The 22,427-nt window shown below is 37.9% G+C and overlaps 1 protein-coding gene across 5 annotated transcripts in view; it reads left to right on the top strand.

Moving 5' to 3' along the window:
* bsk (mitogen-activated protein kinase dJNK) overlaps positions 1-22,427 on the top strand; it is a 952,253-nt gene that overhangs the window by 776,175 nt on the left and 153,651 nt on the right. The window contains exon 1 of one of the 5 annotated variants that reach the window (XM_069843978.1): positions 16,740-16,912. The exons of the other annotated variants lie outside the window; for them this stretch is intronic. The gene's annotated coding sequence lies outside the window, so the exon portion shown is untranslated. Of the gene's footprint in view, positions 1-16,739; positions 16,913-22,427 lie in introns of those variants that run through there. 5 annotated transcript variants of the gene reach the window in all.

Here is a 22,427-nt window from a genome sequence, read left to right as displayed (position 1 = left end):
TGGCGACTTTTCGTACACTCTGTTGGAGACACTGGTTTTTTGTGCAATGTAAATAATGGCGGACAATAAGAAGAAGGTTGACTGTTCTCCGAGTTGTTATCATGTTATGGTGTTTGATACTGCTAAACATAATAAAGCTTTATAAAACGACAATTTTCGTTTAGTAATACAGTTAATTGAACATTTATGAATGTACCTATCATATCCATTAATAATTAATGGTTGTTATAAACATAATATAATTATAGGTTATGTTATTTGATACTGCTGAACACGATAGAGCCTTATAAAATATAAGATTGTTTGTGTATTAAGGCAAGAAATTGAAAGAAATATATATATATATATATATATATAAATGTACCTAACATATCTATTAATATTAATAATAATGGATATTTTATCTGCACAATCTGTCACTCATATATTTCAAACAGAAAAGAAATAACTGAACTTGGATCATCTAACTTAATCGGAGAAATTTCTTCAGTCAAAGTTGACTTTAGTTTGAGACAAATTAATCTCAGATTAGACTTTATACAACACAAAATTCCAAGTTCAGCTGAAACAAGGATCAATTTAACCTCTGATCTAAGATTAAATGGTTTATACAATCGGGCCTTAGAGTTTATCGTGTATAAAAATAATCGGCAAATTATGTGCTTTGCCTTCTCATTTAGGGACATGTTTATTTTAATTGTAAACCCCTATGGGTTGAAGATAAATGTGAACAAGACGAAGGCCATGGTTTCTGAAGAAAAATAAAGAAGGTAAACTTGCGAATTCTAAATGAGGCAGTAGAGCAAGTGGACAGCTTGAAATACTTCGGAAGTACTGTAAGCAGTAACATTAGCTGCTGCTAGGAAGTCAAAAGGAGTATAGCAATTGCAAAGGAAGCTTTTAATAGAAAAAGGAGCATCTTCTTCGAACCTCTGGAAAAAGAACTAAGGAAGAGACTAGTGAAGTGCTTTGTATGGAGTGTGGCATTGTATGAGGCACAAACATGGACATTACAACGAGGTGAAGAGAAGCGACTAAGAAGCATTTGAATTGTGGATATGGAGAAGAATAGATCGTGTGAAATGGACAGACAGAATAAGAAATGAAGCTGTGTTGGAAATAGTGGATGAAGAAATAATGACGCTTAAAATCTGATCAGGAAGAGAAAAAGGAATTGGTTGGGTCACTGACTGAGAAGAAACTGCCTATTGAAGGGTGCAGTGGAAGGAATGTTGAACAGGAGAAGAGTTCGGTGTAGAAGAAGATATCAGATGAACATTAAAATATATGGATCATATGAGGAGACAATGATGAAGGCAGAAAATAGGAAAGATTGAAGAATGCTGGGTTTACCTGTCCTTGGCAGAACACTATGTACATAATTAGGGGAGAGTCGGGTAGTATCGGACATCGGGTAATATCGGACAGTGAGTTTCTTTCATCTACCACACGATGATAGTACCTGATTGACATGGTTTCTGTGATGTCGCATAGAGAAACGTAACCATGTCATTCAGGTACTACCATATGGTGGTAGATGAAAGAAACGCACTGTCCGATATTACCCGATGTCCGATACTACCCGACTCTCCCTAATATAACACTATAATCGTATCTGATTGCTCGAAGTTCACACCTGTGGAGTAACGGTCAGCGCGTCTGTACGCGAAACCCAGGTGGCCCGGGTTCGAATCCGGTCGGGGCAAGTTACCTGGTTGAGGTTTTTTTTCCGGGGTTTTCCCTCAACCCAATACCAGCAAATGCTGGGTAACTTTCGGTGCTGGACCCCGAACTCATTTCACCGGCATTATCACCTTCATTTCATTCACACGCTAAATAACCTAGATGTTGATACAGCGTCGTAAAATAACCCAATAAAATAAAAATAAATAAAAATGGCTCGAATCTCAGCTGCAGTGGCGAGTACGGTGGCCGCGGCTGTCCGAATGTGTTCATATGACGACCACTGAACAGCAGGAAGTCGTGGTGGAATGGCAGGAGTCTGTAGACGCATGGCGGGATGACAGCCTGGGTCGAAAGCCGTTTAAACGACCTGCATGACACAAAGATGGCGGATGCGGCGTTATTAATTGCTGCTGGCATTGTTCGCGGGGCAATTATACGGCCCAGCACAAGAAAACCTTGCTGTGAGCAGCAGCTCATTTCTTACTACTGCATTCCCTGACAGCGATGTATTGAGGGTTGTCAGCTCTCGCCCGGACTGTTTACCGTGGCGCTTCATTTAAAAATACACACCCAGAAAAATAATTCGCGGCTATTTAAAAAAAATGATAAATGCATCAGTAATGACACGATAGTTCTTCAGCCTTCTCGTTATACTTCTCCATCTGCATTTTATTTTCGTATTCCAGTTCTTTCACTTCTCCACCTTGGAATAATTGTTATTTCTTCCTTTTCTTCTTCCCTGCTAGTCTTTTCTCATGCTTTACATTTTCTTCTTATTTTTCTTACTTTTCCATTTATTACTTTTATATTTTACCATTTTCTCCATGTTAGTTTTTTGTCTTCTTCACACCGTCTTCCTTTTCTCATTTTTTCTTCTTCTGATTTGTTTGTGCCTTTCTCTTTTTTTTTTTTTTTTTTTTAAGTAAAGCTTCTTTATGTAGGATACTAATCGAACGCTGTGAAACAAAGCCTCTGGGCTGCACACTCATTTTTCCTCTCCTATTTTCTTCCTTGGTCCGTCCCTCTGTTGAAGTTCTTATTGTACTTCTTTTCACGTATTCTCCTTTTGTTCTTTCCTTCTTTTAATCTCTTTCTTATCATTTTATTTTATTCCTTCTTTTTTCCTTTCACTTAATCTTTATTCTTTCCTTTTGTCGATGTATTAGACTATTTTCCTATTTCTCCCCTTTTTATTTTCTGATTCTGATTTCTCGATATTTCCTTCTTTTCATTTTTACTTTCGCTCATTGTTGTCCAATCTGATCTTCCTTTTTTTCATCATATTTTCTTTTTCTCCCCTCAGTTTGCATCTTAGGCTAATTTCTTCCCTTTTCTTGCTCTCTTTTCACTTTTATATCTTCTTTCCTTACTTTCTTTTTTTCTTTCCCTCCTTATCTTTATCATTCTTCGTTAAATTTTTTCATATTCGTCTCCGTGTTTTTTTCATTCTCTGTATGTCCACTTTTCCTGTCTGTTCTTTATCCTGTTTAATCCAGACGTTTGAGATGTGCAGGGCATGTAGCACGTATGGGCGAATCCAGAAATGCACATAGAGTGTTAGTTAGGAGACTGGAGGGAAATAGACCTTTGGGAAGGCCGAAACGTAGATGTGAGAATAATATTAAAATGGATTTGAGGGAGGTGGGATATGATGGTAGGGAATGAATTAATCCTGCTCACGATAGGGACCGATGGCGGGTTTATATGAGGGCGGCAATGAACCTTCGGGTTCCTTAAAAGTCATTTGTATGTAAGTAAGTTCTTTATCTTTTTTCTTTCGCTTTTATTTTCTTTTCTTTCTCCTTTACTTCGCAATTTCTTCCTTTCTCTTGCTGTCTTTTCACCTGCATGTACTTTCCCGCTTTTCTTTTTGTCACGTCTTCCCCTTTGTTATTTTCTTTATTTTTCATCTTTCTTTGCCTGTCTTTGTTATTTCTCCATTTTCTCTTCCTCTTTTTCATTTTTTTCATTTTCGTTCTCCGTCTTCACACCTTACTTCCAGCTCTCCTTCTTTCCTTCTTCCTGTCCCCATTCATCTTTTCTCCTGTTTTTTTAACTCTTTTTCTTTCTCTTACCTTTTTATCTGTCTGTTTTCCTTCTTTATTTTTCTATTTCCTTTCCGTCTTTTCTTCTTTCTGTTTCTTTTTCTTTTCGTTCTCCATCTTCATTTCTTTGAGTTCATTTTTCACTTTTCTTCCTTTCTTCCTCAGTTTTCTTAACCCTTTAACTTTCGATATTTCTATTTCTCCCATTTTCGTTTATCCCCTCCCTCTTCTTCCCTTCCCCTTTAGTACCGTAATTTCCTTGCCAAGATAACATTTTGTTACACTCTGTAAAACTTACTGAAGAGATAGAAGAGTTCCCTTGTTTCAAATTCCCCATTTAGTTCGTTTTCCATTCTGCTTAGTTTCCCTTGTTCTATCTTTCGTTCTGTCTATGAGGTAGAAGTACCGGTAGGGCTATTTTTGTTATGCATGGAGTTGTTTAAAAAAAAAGAGTTCTTAACTTAGTGACTTCCTTGATGAAGTACATAGGCCGTACAGAGACATTGGTAAGATTGTAACATGATAGGGGAGCACTAGTAAAAATAATGATAGTGAAAAGCTTCTAGTGAGACAACAAATTTTTATTTCGCTCTTTCTGTTCTTTTTTTCTTTTCTCAATGTCGTTTTCACGTTCCCCTCTTCTTTGTCCACTTCTTCATAGAAAAATAGCAAGAAATGATAAACAAAGATTCGAAATCTAGACCTATCCGTCTATACACTGAGCTACTAGGGCTGCCTCATTTAAATAGGAAGGAGATATACCTGCAAATGACGGTAGACTGGAACTTCCGCCTCCAATAACTTTGCAGCATTCGATCGTTGTAATAATTTGGCTTTCCAGTACTTAAGTTTCACAACATTTACTTCCATCCGGAGCACTATCGTCAAAATCGGTGATTCCAAAGAACATAATTTTGTCATAAGTTTCGAATCGAGGCCTGGCCTGGACATGTGTTGTAAAGTAACCTCATTATGTGTGGGAACTGCATTGACTCCGAGAGGTTCATTAATAAGTCAGAGCCTACTGAGATGACGACATCCATAATGCAGGCTCCTGCTGAGATCTGCAGTAAATAAATTGCAAGTTCTAACAAAGTGGGCGGAGGCCTGCCATGTGAGAAGCATGACGCAGAGAGGCTACTTCACCTTATTGCAGATTCACTAATAATGTGCTTCAAAGCCAGCGCTTCTGTGAACAACAGCACACAGCAAATATGACAGTAAGTGTTGACATTTGACAGTAACTTTATAAAACGCAGTTGTAATATAAATGTATCGGTTTCATGCGTTATTTCTGACGGATTTTCATGAAGACGACGAGATTCGATCCCGGCTACTGTGAATATGGTCTACCTATTATATAGTGGCTATACATTATACGTATCAACATTGAAAATAGTTTCATTCAGCTACGATGCACTTCTTCAAATGTCGGTAGTTTGGGTTGCAGCCATTAAAATTTACTAGATTGTAGGGCATTGAAAAGGAGGGGGGGATACTTGAGTGACTAAAATATGTCTGTACTGGTAACAGAACCCACAGAAAGTTCCACAGTCTGGGTTAATACTCAGTGCTGTCCAACAAATAAGTTCCATTGCCTGGTTTAATCCTGGAGAATAATTCTTGGCATCCAACAGATAGGTTACCACTTCTGGTCCAATCCTGGAGAATGGATATAGGTTCCACTATCTGGTTAATCCTTAAGAAGAGATTTTGGTAACTGATTCAACAAATACATCCCACTGCCTGGTTCAACACTAAGGCATAAATCTTGGTAGATGTCCAACAGCTATTTTGCACTATGTAGCTCAGTCTCGAAGAAGATATCTGGCTAACTAATCCAACAGATATCGTCCGCTATCTAGTTAAAACCTGGAGAATAGATCTTGGTGATTTATTAAAGAGGTATCTTCCACTATTTGGTTCAAACCTAGAGAATAAATCTTAGTAATTGATCCATGAGATAGGTTTCATTATCTGGTTCGAACCTTGGAGAACAAATCTTAATAACTGATCCAACACCTATGTTTCAGTATCTAATCCGATCCTAGAGAATATATATAATATCTTAGTTACTGATTCAAGAGGTACTTCCCGCTTTCTTTTAGAGTCCTGAAGAATAATTGATTTTTAATCCGTGGCGCGACAATCCATGAAGGACCAAGGCCGACCAGCCCGCTGCTGACCTCACGTCCACATTCCTCAGCAGAGGCGAACGATCATCCAACCAGAACGGAGATATCGTGTGTTTAGCACGATTATCTCCCCCACCCGTTATAGCTGGTTTTGGTAACCTGATGTCACTACATTTCATAGCTTTCATAATTCATCTCGATGCTGGGTGGACACCGATCCCATACACTAGCCGAAATTTCATGAGGAAATTCCTTTCCCACGAGGACTCGAACCACTGTGCATTCCGCAATGTAAGCCCTAGACATGATGCCTTAGACCGCGACTCTACGGCGCGGGACAGTTCTGAAGAATAAATGTTCGTTTTAGTTCAACTTTCGGTTAGCGCGTCTGGCCGCGAAACCAGGTGGCCCGGGTTCGATTCCCGGTCAGGGCAAGTTACCTGGTTGAGTTTTTTCTGGGGGTGTTCCCTCAACCCAGTATGAGCAAATGCTGGGTAACTTTCGATGTTGGACCCCGGACTCATTTCACCGGCATCATCAGCTTCATCTCATTCAGACGCTAAATAACCTAAGCTGTTGATAAAGCGTCGTAAAATAACCTACAAAAAAAGTTCAGTTTTAGAGAATAAAGCTTGGTGACTGATCCGACAGATAAGTTTCACTGTCTGGTTCAATCCTGGATAATAAATCTTCGTAACTGATCCAACAGATATGTTCCTCTGTCATATTCAGTCGTGGAGAAGAAATCTTTGTAACTGATCCAATCAATAGATTTCTTTTTCTGGTCTAATCTTGAAGAGTAAATTTTAGTAACAGATCCAACAGATCGGTTGCCATCTCTAGTCAAATCGTGGAGAGATCCTTTTAATACTAGATCCAACAGATAGTCACCTATCTTTCTTTTCCCTCATAACGGAGGCAATATCGAGATTCGAGCGTTAGGCATTTCTTAACCTAGCATAATTATATCTTGTAGAATCCCATAGGGCAAAGACCTCTTGTAACGATTGATACCTGGGTGGTTCCTATTAACTCACTTGGTGAGATAGTCCAGGTGACCTCTTCAACTCACCTAGGATACTATGCAAAAAGTCCAGACATTTTAATTACTACGCTAAAGTACCACTCTTGTCCGCAGTAAATTACACTAGGACTTGCCTGGGTTTTCTGTCGGATATAGAATTTCACGCTGTGTCATATAACCTACTCGTATAGTGAAATATAATACGCTCCACTCTTCAGATCATGTTCAACCTTTGGTGGACGAAGTCACAGTGCTGCAAACTTTACAGAGTCCCACAGAGGAACTAGCGATTTTAAGGAGAATATATCTCACAGCACAGTGTTGAAGGAAGATAAACTGCGCGCACGTTCTATTGCGAATTCAGTGTCATTTAGTCATCATGGAAAGGTGGAGCGGTGCACAACGTGCTGTTGCAATTAAAGGCTTTTATAAGAACAAGAGCAGTTTTGAGGCCACTAGGCATGAATTTCATTTTAATGTATGGTGCCATGATCCCGTCCCATCTGCTCATGTAACTTACAGTTTCATCCATAGAAAATGCAGATGGTCCATAACATCGCGATATTCTTAACCGAAGGGTGTTATATGAGAAGATTTTAAATCGCATGAATGAAGATGAAGACTTTAATCACACTTTGTGGATGACTGACCAAGCACATTTGAATCTATTTGTTTTGAAAGGACATTAGTCATCACTATTTGCATCATTTGAAAATTAGGAAATTTACACAAAATAAATCATTATACGAGAAATGATGAAGAAAGACTGGGACTTTTTTTTTCCACAGATGTTTATTACTAGACAGTGTATGCGGGATGACTTAAGGAAAAGTCTAGTTGTTTCGTATCAGAGTATATGGCACGTGCCGCGTCGTCCGTCTTTTGTGTACCTGGCGAGTACAGCAGCGTACAGGACGAAGGAACCCGGGTCCGTTCATAGTAACATTGCAACGCAATGTGTGCAGTTGTGTTATCCTGCCCAAGTATTTAGTACGAGTTGAATAGTGACGTGCTGATCCATTCATAATGTCGAAGGCAAAACGTTAAATTTGCTCAGAGATACGAAATGCAATTAAGAAGTATGGGAGTGACATTTTATGTATTAACGAAGACAATATCGTGTGTAATGTACGTAAAATTGAAATAAAAAACAAGACAAATCAGGTTATAGAGAAACATTGCAACAGTACATCGCACAGGAAATCCATTGAAATTAAATATGAGGAACCACCACCACCACCATCATCATCGTCATCATCATCATCATCATCATTTAGTTGTGCGGGTCTAAACGAAACGTTTTGCAAAGACATGTGCAACATGATGCTCACTGCAAATATTCCTCTAAAGAAATTGAGTGATCCCCATTTTAGAGGTTTTCTTCAGAAATTCTCTCGATACAAAAACTGTTTAAGCGATAGGCGAAGACTATTCAGCTTCGACAACTTACGAGAATATATCGTCGTTTACTGCAACGCTGGTAATTCCATCAATGATGACGAGGACTGAACCTTGCAATATATGTGCTACAGTACGTTATTTTTCTTTTCCTTCTGACTGTACGGAGATACAGTAGCATGTTGACGTCGTCTGTTTACGTTCAGAACCTGTTGAGCCAATGTAGTCCCCTTCTACTTGAATGCACTTGTTATAGCGTTTTTTTCAGTCCTCGAACATAATATGATGCAGGCCATTCTTTATCAGGTCCTTGAGAATCGCCTCACGTTTCTGGAATTAGATCACGCTGATGAGTCATAGCTGCATCACTATGACACTGAAGAAAGACAACTCAGCACAGTGTGGAAATCGCCAAGTTCGCCAACACCAAAAAAGGCGAAAATTGTTCCATCTGTATCCGCCTTATAGCCCCGATCTCGCTCGCTGTCACTTATTTTATTCTCGTCACTAAAGACAAAGTTGTGTGCCTCGTTTTATCGTGACAACGCTTTTTAGTTCTTTTAGCACTCTGATTATTATATTATTTATGTATTTGTTACATTAAGAATTTTAGATAAGGGCGCAAATAGCCATAGTAGCTGACGCGCCCTTCTTAAACCCTACTACTAAAGACAAAGCTCCGGGGCATTTGAGAAGTCTGCAGCAGTGCTCAAGAAATGTGAGGCGATTCTCAAGGACCTGACGAAGAATGGCCTGCATCATATGGTCGAGGACTGGAAGAAACGCTATAACAATTGCATTGAAGTAGAATGGGACTGGTTTGAAAAAGATCATTTAAGGGGAGAGGATAGTATTTTTTAAACCTTTTTTCCTATTTGGTGTAAATTATTTTATTTTTTGTATGTAGAGAGCTCATAGCTATGTCAAATCAACCAAATAAAAATATTTTGAAAAAAATTATTTGGGGGCCCAAATTTGAAAAAAAAAAATATACCTAATGCAGGATTGTACTAAAACCGATATATCTAAACCGTTTTTAAAGGTAGATTCAAACAGTTTTTGCAATGTATTTGCAAAAGTATGTTCTACAAACTGTCTGAAACAGAATTTTGATATTAGTCCCTACGTTTGTAAAATAAACAATTAAAATTTAGTAACAATTTTCTGATTTCCTTTCTTGCAAACAAACGGACGTATTTTTCAAATGAAATCAATTAACAAAATTCTGTTGCAGAGAAAAGTTTCCTAATAGTCTAAAGAATGTGTGTTCTAAATTTCATGCATGTATCTTTAATAGTTCAGAAATTATATTCATTTTGTCTGGCAATGTAGCAAAAAACAAAATGAAGTTACTGGAAACCGATAAAAGCGGGCGTGTGATTTAAAAATCCATAGCGCATGAAGTTTAAAAATGGCGTCTCAACATCCGATAAGGGCACAAATACCCACAAAATGTTATGCAATGCATTCCACACATAGCAAAGGATATTTTAAAGAAAAAAAATTTTTTGAAAATTCAGTTTACCGGAAACAACAATAAAAGTGGGCGAGTGATTTAAAAATCCATAATGCAGGAAGTTTAAAAATGGTGATCCACACATATCACAGGGCATTTTAAAGATTTCCTTTTTTCATCAAAAATACCATCCTCTCCCCTTAAACAATGACATAGAGTAATAAACATCTGTGAAAAAAAAAAAAAGTCTGTCTTTCTTGATAAACCATCGTACATTACAAATTCTCCTCAAAATATCACGCACGTTATTAAGAAACATAAAAATTTGCAACACTCATTTTTTAAACTCTTACTATAGTTTTTTTTTTTTTTTTTTTTTCCCGTAAAATGTACATAAATTGACTGAGCATTTGTACATGGGGTTCATTTCCTTTCAGTGATAGTCACTTAAGGACGTCCTTTTAAATAAATAAATGACAGGCTGTATACTTTAATATCTCACATGTACACCGTCGTGAAGTAATGGTTAGCCTGCCTGACCGTGAAATGAGCGGGCGTGGGTACAAATCCTGTATGGGACAAGTTACCTGGTTGCGATTTTTTCCCAGGGTTTTCCCTCAACCTATTAAAACCAAATGCTGGATGACTTTCGACGTTGGACCCCGGACTCATTTCGCTAGCATTATCAACAGTAATTTCACTAGAGGTTTTGATTTATGTAGAGAAAATCAAAACTCGAGTGGGATTTAATTGACTATTACACGATTAAAAGAAAGTATATAAAGATTAGAAGAAATAAAGTACTCTAATACAATAAAACATTCATTGACTTACTGAAATTCTATTTCACTAATTTTTAGCTTCACCAAGACGTTTGAACGAAGCCGCCATTTTCAGTTGACTGTCTATGCTGTAAACAAATGACGATCGCAAAGCATGTTTTATAGTACCTTAAAGAATTTTCAGTGTGAAATGTTGGGAAACAAAGAAACAAATGCTAGGGTAGTGATAAGAAGAAACAAATGCTAGGGAAGCGATAAAATTAAACAAATGCTAAGGAAGCGATAAAATTAAAGAAATACTAGGGAAGCGATAAAATTAAACAAATGCTAAGGAAGCGATAAAGTTAAACAAATGCTAGGGAAGCGATAAAAACAAAGAAATGCTAGGGAAGTGATAAAACTAAACAAATGCTTCGGAAGCGATAAAATTAAACAAATGCTAGGGAAGCGATACAATTAAAGAAATGCTAGGGAAGCGATACAATTAAAGAAATACTAGGGAAGCGATAAAATTAAACAAATACTAGTGAAGCGATAAAATTAAACAAATGCTAGGTTAGCGATAAAATTAAACAAATTCTAGGGTAGTGATAAAAACAAACAAATGCTAGGGAAGCGATAAAATTAAACAAATTCTAGGAAGCGATAAAATTAAACAAATGCTAGGGTAGTGATAAAAACAAACAAATGCTAGGGAAGCGATAAAATTAAACAGATGCTAGGGAAGCGATAAAATTAAACAAATGCTAGGGTAGTGATAAAAACAAACAAATACTAGGGAAGCGATAAAATTAAACAAATACTAGGGAAGCGATAAAATTAAACAAATGCTAGGGAAGCGATAAAATTGTACGATAAGCAGGCATGATTGGTTAAAAGACGCCCTTTCGTACCGTTTCATTGGTCAAAAGTAGTACTATGACGTAGTAAGAGTGTAATAGTCACCTTATTTTCATTGAGACGCTAGGTAGCCACAACAGTTGATCAAGCAAAGCGTCGTAAGTTAACCAAATAAAAAAATATATCTCACGTATCTCATTTTCAAAGATTAAATTCTTGAGTCAATAGTCAACTATTTATAATCGTACTTTCCTCTGCATTTTGGTTTCTCCTCGCAGCTCTCGTTCTCTGTAGCCCCATTATAGCCGCGCCATCATCTCACAGTCTCTGAATAGCCCCTTTAGTTGAAAAGGGACGTTAAATAGTTATCGATTACCAATCGTAGTCCGGAAATTATAGCGAGGGATCAGAACTGTTTGCGCTGTTCGGGGCTTTTTCTGGACTGCGCTTTGTGGTATCTCTCCCGGCCCCACTTCCTTCTCTGGCGGCCAGGAAGTCGGTCGGTCGGTTCGCTCGGGGATGTAATCACGACCGTGAGCGCCATTTTCGTTAATATTAACCTGCTATCATTAGCGAGAATTATTATTGAATAGTTGATTATCTGCGGGTCGCTGTTATTAATGACGGCTGAATTACTCAAATTGCGGCGGAGCGGTCCTCTAATAGCCTCTGGGGGCCAGTCGCACAGACGGAGAGTCGCAGCGCGTTTTTGTGCTCACTGTTCTGTTACTGCCTTACCTGCTTCTGACGCAACGGTCTTAGATACGGACGGTTAATAATAATAATAATAATAATAATAATAATAATGGTAATAATTGTAATAATTCACTTACGGCTTTTAAGGCGCCCGGATGTTCATTGCCGCCCTCACATAAGCCCTCCATCGGTGCCTATCCTGAGCAAGATTAATCCAGTCTCTACCATCATATCCCACATCGCTCAAATCCATTTTAATATTATCTTCCCATCTACGTCTCGGCCTCCCCAAAGGTATTTTTCCCTCCGGCCTCCCAACTAACACTCTATATGCATTTCTGGATTCGCCCATACGTGCTACATGTCCTCCCCATCTCAAACGTCTGGATTTTATGTTCCTAATTATGTCAGGTGAAGAATATAATGCGTGCAGCTTTGCGTTGTGTAACTTTCTCCATTCTCCTGTAACTTCATCCCTCTTAGCCCCAAATATTTTCCTAAGAACCTTATTCTCAAATATCCTTATTCTCTGTTCCTCTCCCAAAGTGAGAGTCCAAGTTTCACAACCATACAGAACAACCGGTAATATAACTGTTTTATAAATTCTAACTTTCATATTTTTTAAAATAATGGTAATAATGATAATAACAATAATAATAATAATAATAATAATAATAATAATAATAGACTAATAACAATAATAATAGCAATAATTCACTTACTTACGGCTTTTAAGGCGCCCGGATGTTCATTGCCGCCCTCATATATGCCTATCCTGAGCAAGATTAATCCACTTTCTACAGTCATATCCCACCTCCCTCAAATCCTTTTAATATTATCCCCCATCGACGTCTCGACCTCCCCAAAGGTCTTTTTCCTTCTGTTCTCCCAACTCGGTATGGCATAGTTGCGCTCCGCGGTCAATTGGGAGGCCTAGGCATGGCATAGTTGCGCCCCGAAGAAATCAGTTAGCAGAATGGACATGGCATAGTTGCGCCCCGAAGAAATCAGGTAGCAGAAGGGACATGGCATAGTTGCGCCCCAAAGAAATCAGGTAGCAGAATGGACATGGCATAATTGCGCCCCGAAGAAATCAGGTAGCAGAATGGATATGGCATAGTTGCGCCCCGAAGAAATTAGGTAGCAGAAGGGACATGGCATAGTTGCGCCCCGAAGAAATCAGGTAGTAGAATGGACATGGCATAGTTGCGCCCCGAAGAAATCAGGTAGTAGAATGGACATGGCATAGTTGCGCCCCGAAGAAATCAGGTAGTAGAATGGACATGGCATAGTTGCGCCCCGAAGAAATCAGGTAGTAGAATGGACATGGCATAGTTGCGCCCCGAAGAAATCAGTTAGCAGAATGGACATGGCATAGTTGCGCCCCGAAGAAATCAGGTAGTAGAATGGACATGGCATAGTTGCGCCCCGAAGAAATCAGTTAGCAGAATGGACATGGCATAGTTGCGCCCCGAAGAAATCATGTAGCAGAAGGGGCATGGCATAGTTGCGCCCCGAAGAAATCAGGTAGCAGAATGGATATGGCATATTTGCGCCCAGATGGGCATAGTACACACGAAAGTGATTGTCATAAAATAAATAAATTACTTAAAAATATTACGAGTATAGTGATAGCTGCATTAAAATCAGGTATGCCTAGCATATGATCAATTTTGCTATTTAAAATAACACTTTTTTATCGATCACACACAATAAATGAACTGCATTTTTCCTTTGTACATCGATATCTTAACCCTACGGTACAGGGTTTCGAAAATTGAAACTTAGAACCATTACCCTTTTCACTAAACTTAACATTCATTTTAAATTAACCTCGCTATATGCCACAGTCGGTGTGAAAATCACTAATAATGGCAATTACATTAATATTCTCATTATAGAAACAGAAATATATATATTCTCCCTGTAACATAGTCCTAGTAAGCTTATATTAAATTAATTTTCATCATTTTACTAGCTATCTCAAATATTAAATTAATTATAATTCATTGAATTAAATTAGCTCATAAATTAAGTTACTACTTTACCATATAGATTTATCTAAATTTAAATAAATGTGTAGTGAAGATTATTGCTGGAGAACCTTTTAAGTGTAGTGAAAATATTTGTAATTTAAATTTATGTATTGTATTGATTAAGGCTGGTTGAGTGGAAGAGAAGGCCTTATGGCCTTAACTCTGCCAGCGAAAATAAAACATTATTATTATTATTATTATTATTATTATTATTATTATTATTATTATTATTATTATTAATAAAATGTCAAGACTGCTAAGGCCCCATATTCCACTCACTCATTTGAATATGTCAGTTAATAAAGTACTGCCAACTTCATGGTGTTTCTTTTAACGATAGGCTATTGATAATCACTGCATAAACATTAGAAAAACAGTTAATAAAGTACTGCCAACTTCATGGTGTTCATTTTCGGTATCGATAATGAATATTAAATCGCATAAGAAATCAATAAGGTTGGTTGATTACGAGCCTCGAGTTTCCGTAGTATCTTTTTCTCTATCTATTTCATCGGGGCGCAACTATGCCATGCCCCTTTTCTCTACCTGATGGGACGCGGCGCAACTATGCCCACAAAAGAGGGGCCCTTTTTATCTGCTGCATCTTATCTGACCTATGCCCTGCCCTCACAACTAACACTCTATATGCATTTCTGGATTTGCCCATACGTGCTACATGCCCCGCCCATCTCAAACGACTTGATTTGATGTTTCTAATTATGTCAGGTGAAGAATACAATGTGTTCAGTTCTGCGTTGTGTAACTTTTTCCATTGCCCTGTAACTTCATCCCTTTTAGCCCCAGATATTTTCTTAAGCACCTTATTCTCAAACACCCTTAACCTCTGTTCCTCTCTCAAAGTCAGAGTCCAAGTTTCACAACCATACTGAACAACCGGTAATATAACTGTTTTATAAATTCTAACTTTCAGCTTTTTTGAGAGCAGACTGAATGACAAAATCTTTTCAACCGAATAATAACACGCATTTCCCATATTTATTCTGCGTTTAATTTCCTCCCGAGTGTCATTTATATTTGTTACTGTTGCTCCAAGATATTTGAATTTTTCCATCTCTTTAAAGGATAAATTTCCAATTTTTATATTTCCATTTCGTACAATATTCTGATCACGAGACATAATCATATACTTTGTCTTTTCCGGTTTTACTTCCAACCCTATCTCTTTACTTGCTTCCAGTAAAATTTCCGCGTTTTCCCTAATCGTTTGTGGATTTTCTCCTAACATATTCACGTCATCCGCATAGACAAGCAGCTTATATAACCCGTTAAATTCCAAACCCTCTCTATTTTCCTGGACTTTCCTAATGGCATACTTTGGAACAAAGTTAAAAAGTAAAGGTGATAGTGCATCTCCTTGCTTTAGCCCACAGTCAACTAGAAAAGCATCCGACAGAAACTGGCCTATATGGACTCTGCTGTACGCTTGACTGAGACACATTTTAATTAATCGAATTAGTTTCTTTGGAATACCAAATTCAACAAGAATATCATATAAAACTTCTCTCTTAACCGAGTCATATGCATTTTTGAAATCTATGAAGAACTGATGTACTGTACCCTTATAATCCAATTTTTTCTCCAATATCTGTGGAATACAAAAAACCTTATCAATAGTCGATCTATTACGCGAAAACCACACTAATGATCTCCAATAATTTCATAGCATCTTAATTACATTGCAAGTAGTACATTACTTTTAAATCTTAGACAAATCTTGTCAAATCTAGGTCATGTGAAAACTCACTTCTTAAACTTTAGAAATGTGGTCCGTCAAGTTAGCTCTGTGGTAGCGCGTCTCCCTTTAGACTACCTGGCCCGGGTTCGATTCCTGGCGCGGTCAGAAATGTTCATGCAAAAATTTATACCTCAGTACTGTGAGAGATGGCGGTTTACAACTTCTAATGCTAGATTGTGCACCAACATGCCTGGGTTAAATCCCAAATCTCTTCGCATTGAATATGAATAGAGGGTATATGTCACTGTTGATAGTGATTCGTCCGTCGGACGGGGACGTTAAGCCTGGCGGCCCGTTTGGTACTATTCGACAGTAGTAGGCAACGTGCCGGCACCGGGTTCATCTTCATCACCATCATCATCATCCTTACCCAGTCCCTACACTACACTTACACGAACACTTACACATAGCCTACAATCACCCTGGTACACGGCATAACTCTTCACGGATATACTTCATGCATAGGGGGCCCGCCGAAGTGGTGTGCAACTTGAAAATGAGTCACAGTCCTGCCGTCTATCCGCAATATGTGGAACCCGAATCACGCAAGTGAGTAGGCATTAGATACACATACTTTTAAAATGTCTACATCTACAATAATAACATATTAAAACTATTCTTTATTCCAGTGTTGCAGCTGTTGACCTTGAAATTCACTTTTTAGCGCCTATAGTGAATAGATATCAGTAATTTGCAGCCTGGGTCATCTTGGAGTGTTCGTGGAGCTGTTATAATATGACGCTAATGTGAATTTTTCCAGGAAGATAATATATTGGCCGCGCACCTGTGTATCGGTAACGTCACGTGCTCTCTCCACTATCTGAGTTCTGATAGCGACTCCGACATGTTCACTTCTTTGTTCAGACAAGTTCGGATTATCTGCAAGTCAGTGCTGTCATGCGGTTACATAGCAACGGCTGCTTTTGTTTCTGAATTGTGATACTCATTTTGCTGGATATGCGACTGTGAGGTTATAAACGACAAATTGGCAATCGTTTATCATGGTTTTATTGTCACCGTATTTTTCATATAGCATTTGAAAGAGATTCTATATTTCGGTAAGTGCACATTTTTCACACATACTTTTAAATACATTTTATGTACAGACTTACCAAGCTATGAATTTATTAATTGACGAGACATGTGCTATACATAAGTATACGCTTTTTTATATATAGATGAGTAGTCAGAAAGCGAGTTTTCCGTAAGGTCTAGTATCAGATAAAGAGTTTTCGTAAGGTCGAGAATCAGTGACAGGTTAGGTTTGGTTTGTTCTGGCTTTTGGCATGCCTTCCAGAAGTATACGCTTTTTGATACATAAGTAGATACGTGTAGCTAGAAAGCGAGTTTTCTTAAGGTCTAGGATTAATGACAGGTTAGGATTGGTTTGTTCAGGCTTTTGGTATGTCTTGCATATATTCATATAAAAATTAACTATAAAATCCTCGGTTCCTAAACTTCATCTCCCAGAAAAGTTTCTTATAAAATCGACTATTTTCACTCTGGTTTTACGCTATAATAGAACACATCAAGCACTGGACAAAAGCTGGTAATTTTTGTTCGTGAAGTTGTCATTACTAGTCTGTGAGAAGCAACATGAAAAGTGTGACTTTGTTTTACTATTATTTGTTGCGTTGTACTATGTTTCAGTGTTTCTTGCATTATTATTCAGCAGGGTAGATGAGGGTAATTGTAAACAAATGCTGTGAGAAATACAGAACTGTCAATATAAAAATTTTAATTCGGGGGAATATTTAAATTAACATGTTGGCTAGCCTACAAAGCAGTTTGGCGCCAAATAGGAGTAACTGCTTAGTTGTGAACGAATGTTTTGTAAGAGTCTACAAAAAAAGTTGAGAAAGAATTTTGATTCACCTTCATTTTTGGCATTGTAAGTAAACATACAGTGCTATTTTTTAAGAATATGTTGTTTTATGAGTAATGTGTAGTAGTTAACATTTATTACAATGGTTTTGAGATCTCCCATAACCTCATTTCATTAAATTATGACGTGTTTACATTTGCCCCATAGTTTTAATTGCTTGGGGTATTTGTAAACATATTTTACTATGGTTACATTTCGTACTTTCCAGTAATCAAAGAGACCCCCACCCAACTACACTGTAGAGGATTTAGAGAGTGTTATCACAGATGTGAAAAATAGTAACTACAGTTATCGTGAAGCTCAGGAGAGGTACTGAGTTCCTATGTCGTCATATATCATAGGTTAAAAGAACGAAATGTACCAGTGACCAAAATTGGAGTTGGAAGGAGTACAGCTCTTTCTTCTGAAACAGTACAAAAAATGTTCAGTGTCTGATAGCCCGTGCGAAAATTGGTGTCCACAATTACCCCCTCCCAAAGGGATAAAATGTAAACAGGTGGGGTAAATGTAAACCAGCAATTAAAAGATGATAAAAGTCAACCTTATTATTTTAAATCCATTTGCAGGGAAAATAAAGGTCTAAAAATAATATAATGTTTCTTTGTCATGCTTACCGTTGCTGAGGATTGTGTAATGTTGAAATAATGTTTGAAATCATTGAAAAGTGTTTACTATTACCCTGGTCTACCCTATTTCTATGTATTTCACTTTACATGTTCTCGCGTGTTTTATATTCCTTCATTTCCTTTTTTACTATAATCCTCCACATATTCAACTCCATTATTACTATTATTTTTATTTTAGTTGGTTATTTAACGACGCTGTATCAACTACTAGGTTATTTAGCGTCGATGGGATTGGTGATAACGAGATATTTGGCGAGATGAGGCCGAGGATTCGCCATAGATTACCTTGCATTCACATTACGGTTGGGGAAAACCTCGGAAAAAACCCAACCAGGTAATCAGCCCAAGCGGGGATCGAACCCGCGCCCGAACGCTACTTCAGACCGGTAGGCAAGCGCCTTAACCGACTGAGCCACGCCGGTGGCTTTATGACTATTATGACGCACCTATAATTTCAAATGTAATTTACTACATTTTCGAACAATTCTGTATTTTTAATTTCGCTGTAAAATCCTGAAATATTTATCTCCATCTCCACAAAAAAAAAAATCGTGTAAATTATACGATTTTTCACTTCCTAATTCACTAAAAATTCTGTATGCTAGTTTCTCGTCACTCCTAGTCCCTGTATGTGTCTGTCTGCCTGACTGTCTGTGTACGGCGATTTATTATAAGCTGTTGAACAGATTTCGATTATATTCAATTTCTTAGGATGTTGATTCAAGAATAATTCACATGAAATACAGAGCGTTCGCTTCGAGTCTGGGCCGAGAAAGCGGGCCGAATCGCAGGAAGCTAATCCCATGCCACCTCAAGGCCTTTGTGTGGATAAGATTAAGATATGTTGTTACTTCTACTGTTAATTTTTTTCAAATGTAATTTGAATGCGTGTGATTAAATCAGTTAGATTGTCATACCATTGAAATGCCAGTCGAAAAGGTCACCTGGGCAACGACTCTAAGGGTAAAATTGGTCTGCATAACTCGTTTCATGTTGGTGAATGACGAATTGTCAAGTACCCGCCATTAAAAAGAAAAAGTTCACGTTAGAACATATAATTTTTATGTGATACACATAAAAACAGACACACGTCGAGACGTGTGTAAGTAATGTAGTGAGATTCCCTGGCGTTCTAATTCCAAGTAGATCAAGGGAAGCTGGATCGCTGAACGATAAAATTTCTAACCCTAAATGAAGAGTTCTAACGGACAAAACTTAATGAAATTGGCGCATCATGGCAACGTTCCCCAAAGAAATGTCTACTTCATGTGTCACAGGAAGTGGGCGTTTCAGAAACAGTCTGGATTCTAGGATGGAACAGGGTTTATGGCATCCGGATATTTGAAATTTTTAGAGTTTGTAAACACAACAATAGCACAACATCTTTCGCGTCAGCTGCCATTAATGTCGTAAATTTTACACTCACCTTCTGTCTGGCTACTTCTGGCTGCGAATTGCCATTGTCTTTTGAATGAGTGCTAAATTGTCCTTACAATACGAAATGTTCATTGCGAGTAACGGAAGTTTTCCATCCTTGGATGCGTCCTTGTTCAGAACTCAAGCCTGCTGCAGGTTCCCCGAGATTAGACGCGGGTTATCTGCAGTGCCGTCCGCCGCTATCGAGAGACGGTCGATGCGTTATCACGTGACCTTGACCTCCTTGCTACCTTTGTGGCATTATTTTCGCTCAGCTTGTCCACAGCTGACCTAGATGCGACCTCAGGTATCGACTGCTAGCATACAGGTGAGGGAAAGTGGCTATCGGAAAATGGGATGTTTCGCTGAAATTCTTTATTATACGAAAAATAAAAAATTGCTTTGACGCTACAAGAAATATGTTTTGTGTTATTAACGCAAATTTGGTATTTCCAAGAAACTAGTTCGATTAATTAAAACGTTTCTCAGTGAAACGTACGGCAGAAACCGTATAGGCCAGTTTCTGTCAGATGATTTTTTTTTCAATTCCCTGCGGGCTAAAGCGAGGAGATGCACTATCACCTTTACTTTTTAACTACGCTCTAGAATCTACTATTAAGAAAGTCCAGGTTAACTGACAGGATTTTTAAAGTGTGATAAAACTTTATGAATTAAATCAAATATGTTTTTGAACAAGTTAATAGCTTATCAATGTATACTTTTGGAATTTGCTTGTTTACACTTGAAATTGTTTTTTAAACGCCACATCCTTCAGGTGACTCGTCCATTTGTAATGTACTTCTAATGTCGCAATTCATAATGACACGACTCATAATTATGTTTAATTTCATCTGGAATCTTTTTCTTCAGTTCTGTAATATTCTTACCTATGAGAGAACATCCGCTGTTTCAAATACCCGCACAAGCAACAAATCTGGAGCTGCCAAAGTGGATGACGTTAAAGAGTGTCTTCTTGCTGAAGATCTATGACTACATTGTACTGCGACCCTTAATCTTAGGTTAATTTCTGAAGTGCTTAATAACTTTTTATGATGATTTGATTTGTTTTTAACTCTTCAAATTTTGTGATAATTCATTTATCCATTTATTATAAAGTTTTGCGTGAAAGAGCTGTCTCGACCATCCCGATCACCGACTTCTTTTCGAAAAGCACGTTGAACTTGTACAACCGTTTCTGATTTTATAAACTGCTCCATATAGAAAACGCGTTTCGGAATGATCCAACGCTCTATTGCAAAGTAAAACCAAAATTGTAGACTTCAAGTAAATAAGGACCCAAGTTTCATTTTCGTGAAAATTATGTTTCTAGTTGAATAGAAATTTATGTGTTAGTATCTAGCCCTGCAACATAAATAAGGATCGAAGTCCAGACTTGTTCTTTTATCGGTTTAGGAAATGCATTTGTCAGTAGCTTCAATGGATATTATAACTCACTTTTTCTCGGAAGTCTGAAAATGCTACTTAGATCATTATTTATTTCAAGTCTTCAATTGTGAATCATTTGTTATCTTCATTTTTTCCGCCATGGCCTTCGTTAATTAGACCAAATGGAACATAATTTACAGAAAATGCTGCATAGAAGTCAACCGAGTGATTGCTATCTCATTTATGGGTAGTGACTTAGTATTTGTGTCGCTTGGGGCTTTGGAGTTTGGGTCCGGCTTCGTCAGTTGCCGATGGGAGCTTACCTGTAGCATCCAGGAAAGATGGGCCGCCTTCCTACCTTCATTTATGCTCTGGACATGGTGTCCGTCCCCTTTTAATAAAAGAAGGCAATTTCATTTTCCGTTTTTATGCTATCCGTCATAATAGAAATGTTTCTGAGAACAAAAGGCAATCCTTTGACTGTGCAGGATTAGAAATAATAGCAGAGTAGTGTGCCTGAGAACAGAATGTCAACCTTTCCACGGTGGAGTGAGGCAAGGTCGTCGCGCGTTGCCTGGATTTACAGTACAGCTCATTGTCTAGGAATCACTAATCCTACCTTTGTCCTTTGACTAAAGGAGTAAGAAACTTAGAATGTTGTTCTCAACACACTCTTTCACTTTTATACAAGAAGGTCTGACTTCAAATAAGAATTTGTCAGGATACAACTCTTGTAACTTCAATTTTTAAGGTTCACTATAACCGAAGCGAGGGTTCACTATAAAAGGAAATATTAATGTATTTTTAATGTATGCGAGTCGAGAACAACGATTTAGGTCAGCGGTGGCGAAAATGTAATCGTGCGCCGAGCCACTGTGTAACCTGCAACGTGCATAGCACCTATGGAGGGAGACGGACACCCGAAGGGGAAGTGAAGCAACTGTCTGACTTAGTAACGGATTTTTATTTTCCTTGTGTCAAGCATTTAAATAATAATTTTATACAGTACAAGGTTACAAACTAATGTTTAGTACGTGCAACGAAGAAAGAAATGAACAAGAAAACATAGGACACATTATCACAACCTAAAATGAACTGTCTTCAGAATGTCTCTGCGACAGAGTTTCAAAATCAGGAATTATGCCACTTACTGCCAGTCGTAGTTGACCATGAAGGTATTTGTCTGTTAGTCGTGGTCTAAATTTGGTTTTTACTATTTTCATTGTTGAAAATAATTTTTTACAAACGTAAGTTGTAGCG

Source organism: Periplaneta americana, chromosome 13, assembly GCF_040183065.1.
Source record: "Periplaneta americana isolate PAMFEO1 chromosome 13, P.americana_PAMFEO1_priV1, whole genome shotgun sequence".
In the NCBI taxonomy this organism is placed as follows: Eukaryota; Metazoa; Arthropoda; class Insecta; order Blattodea; family Blattidae; genus Periplaneta; species Periplaneta americana.
This window is presented reverse-complemented; position numbering and strand designations above follow the sequence as displayed.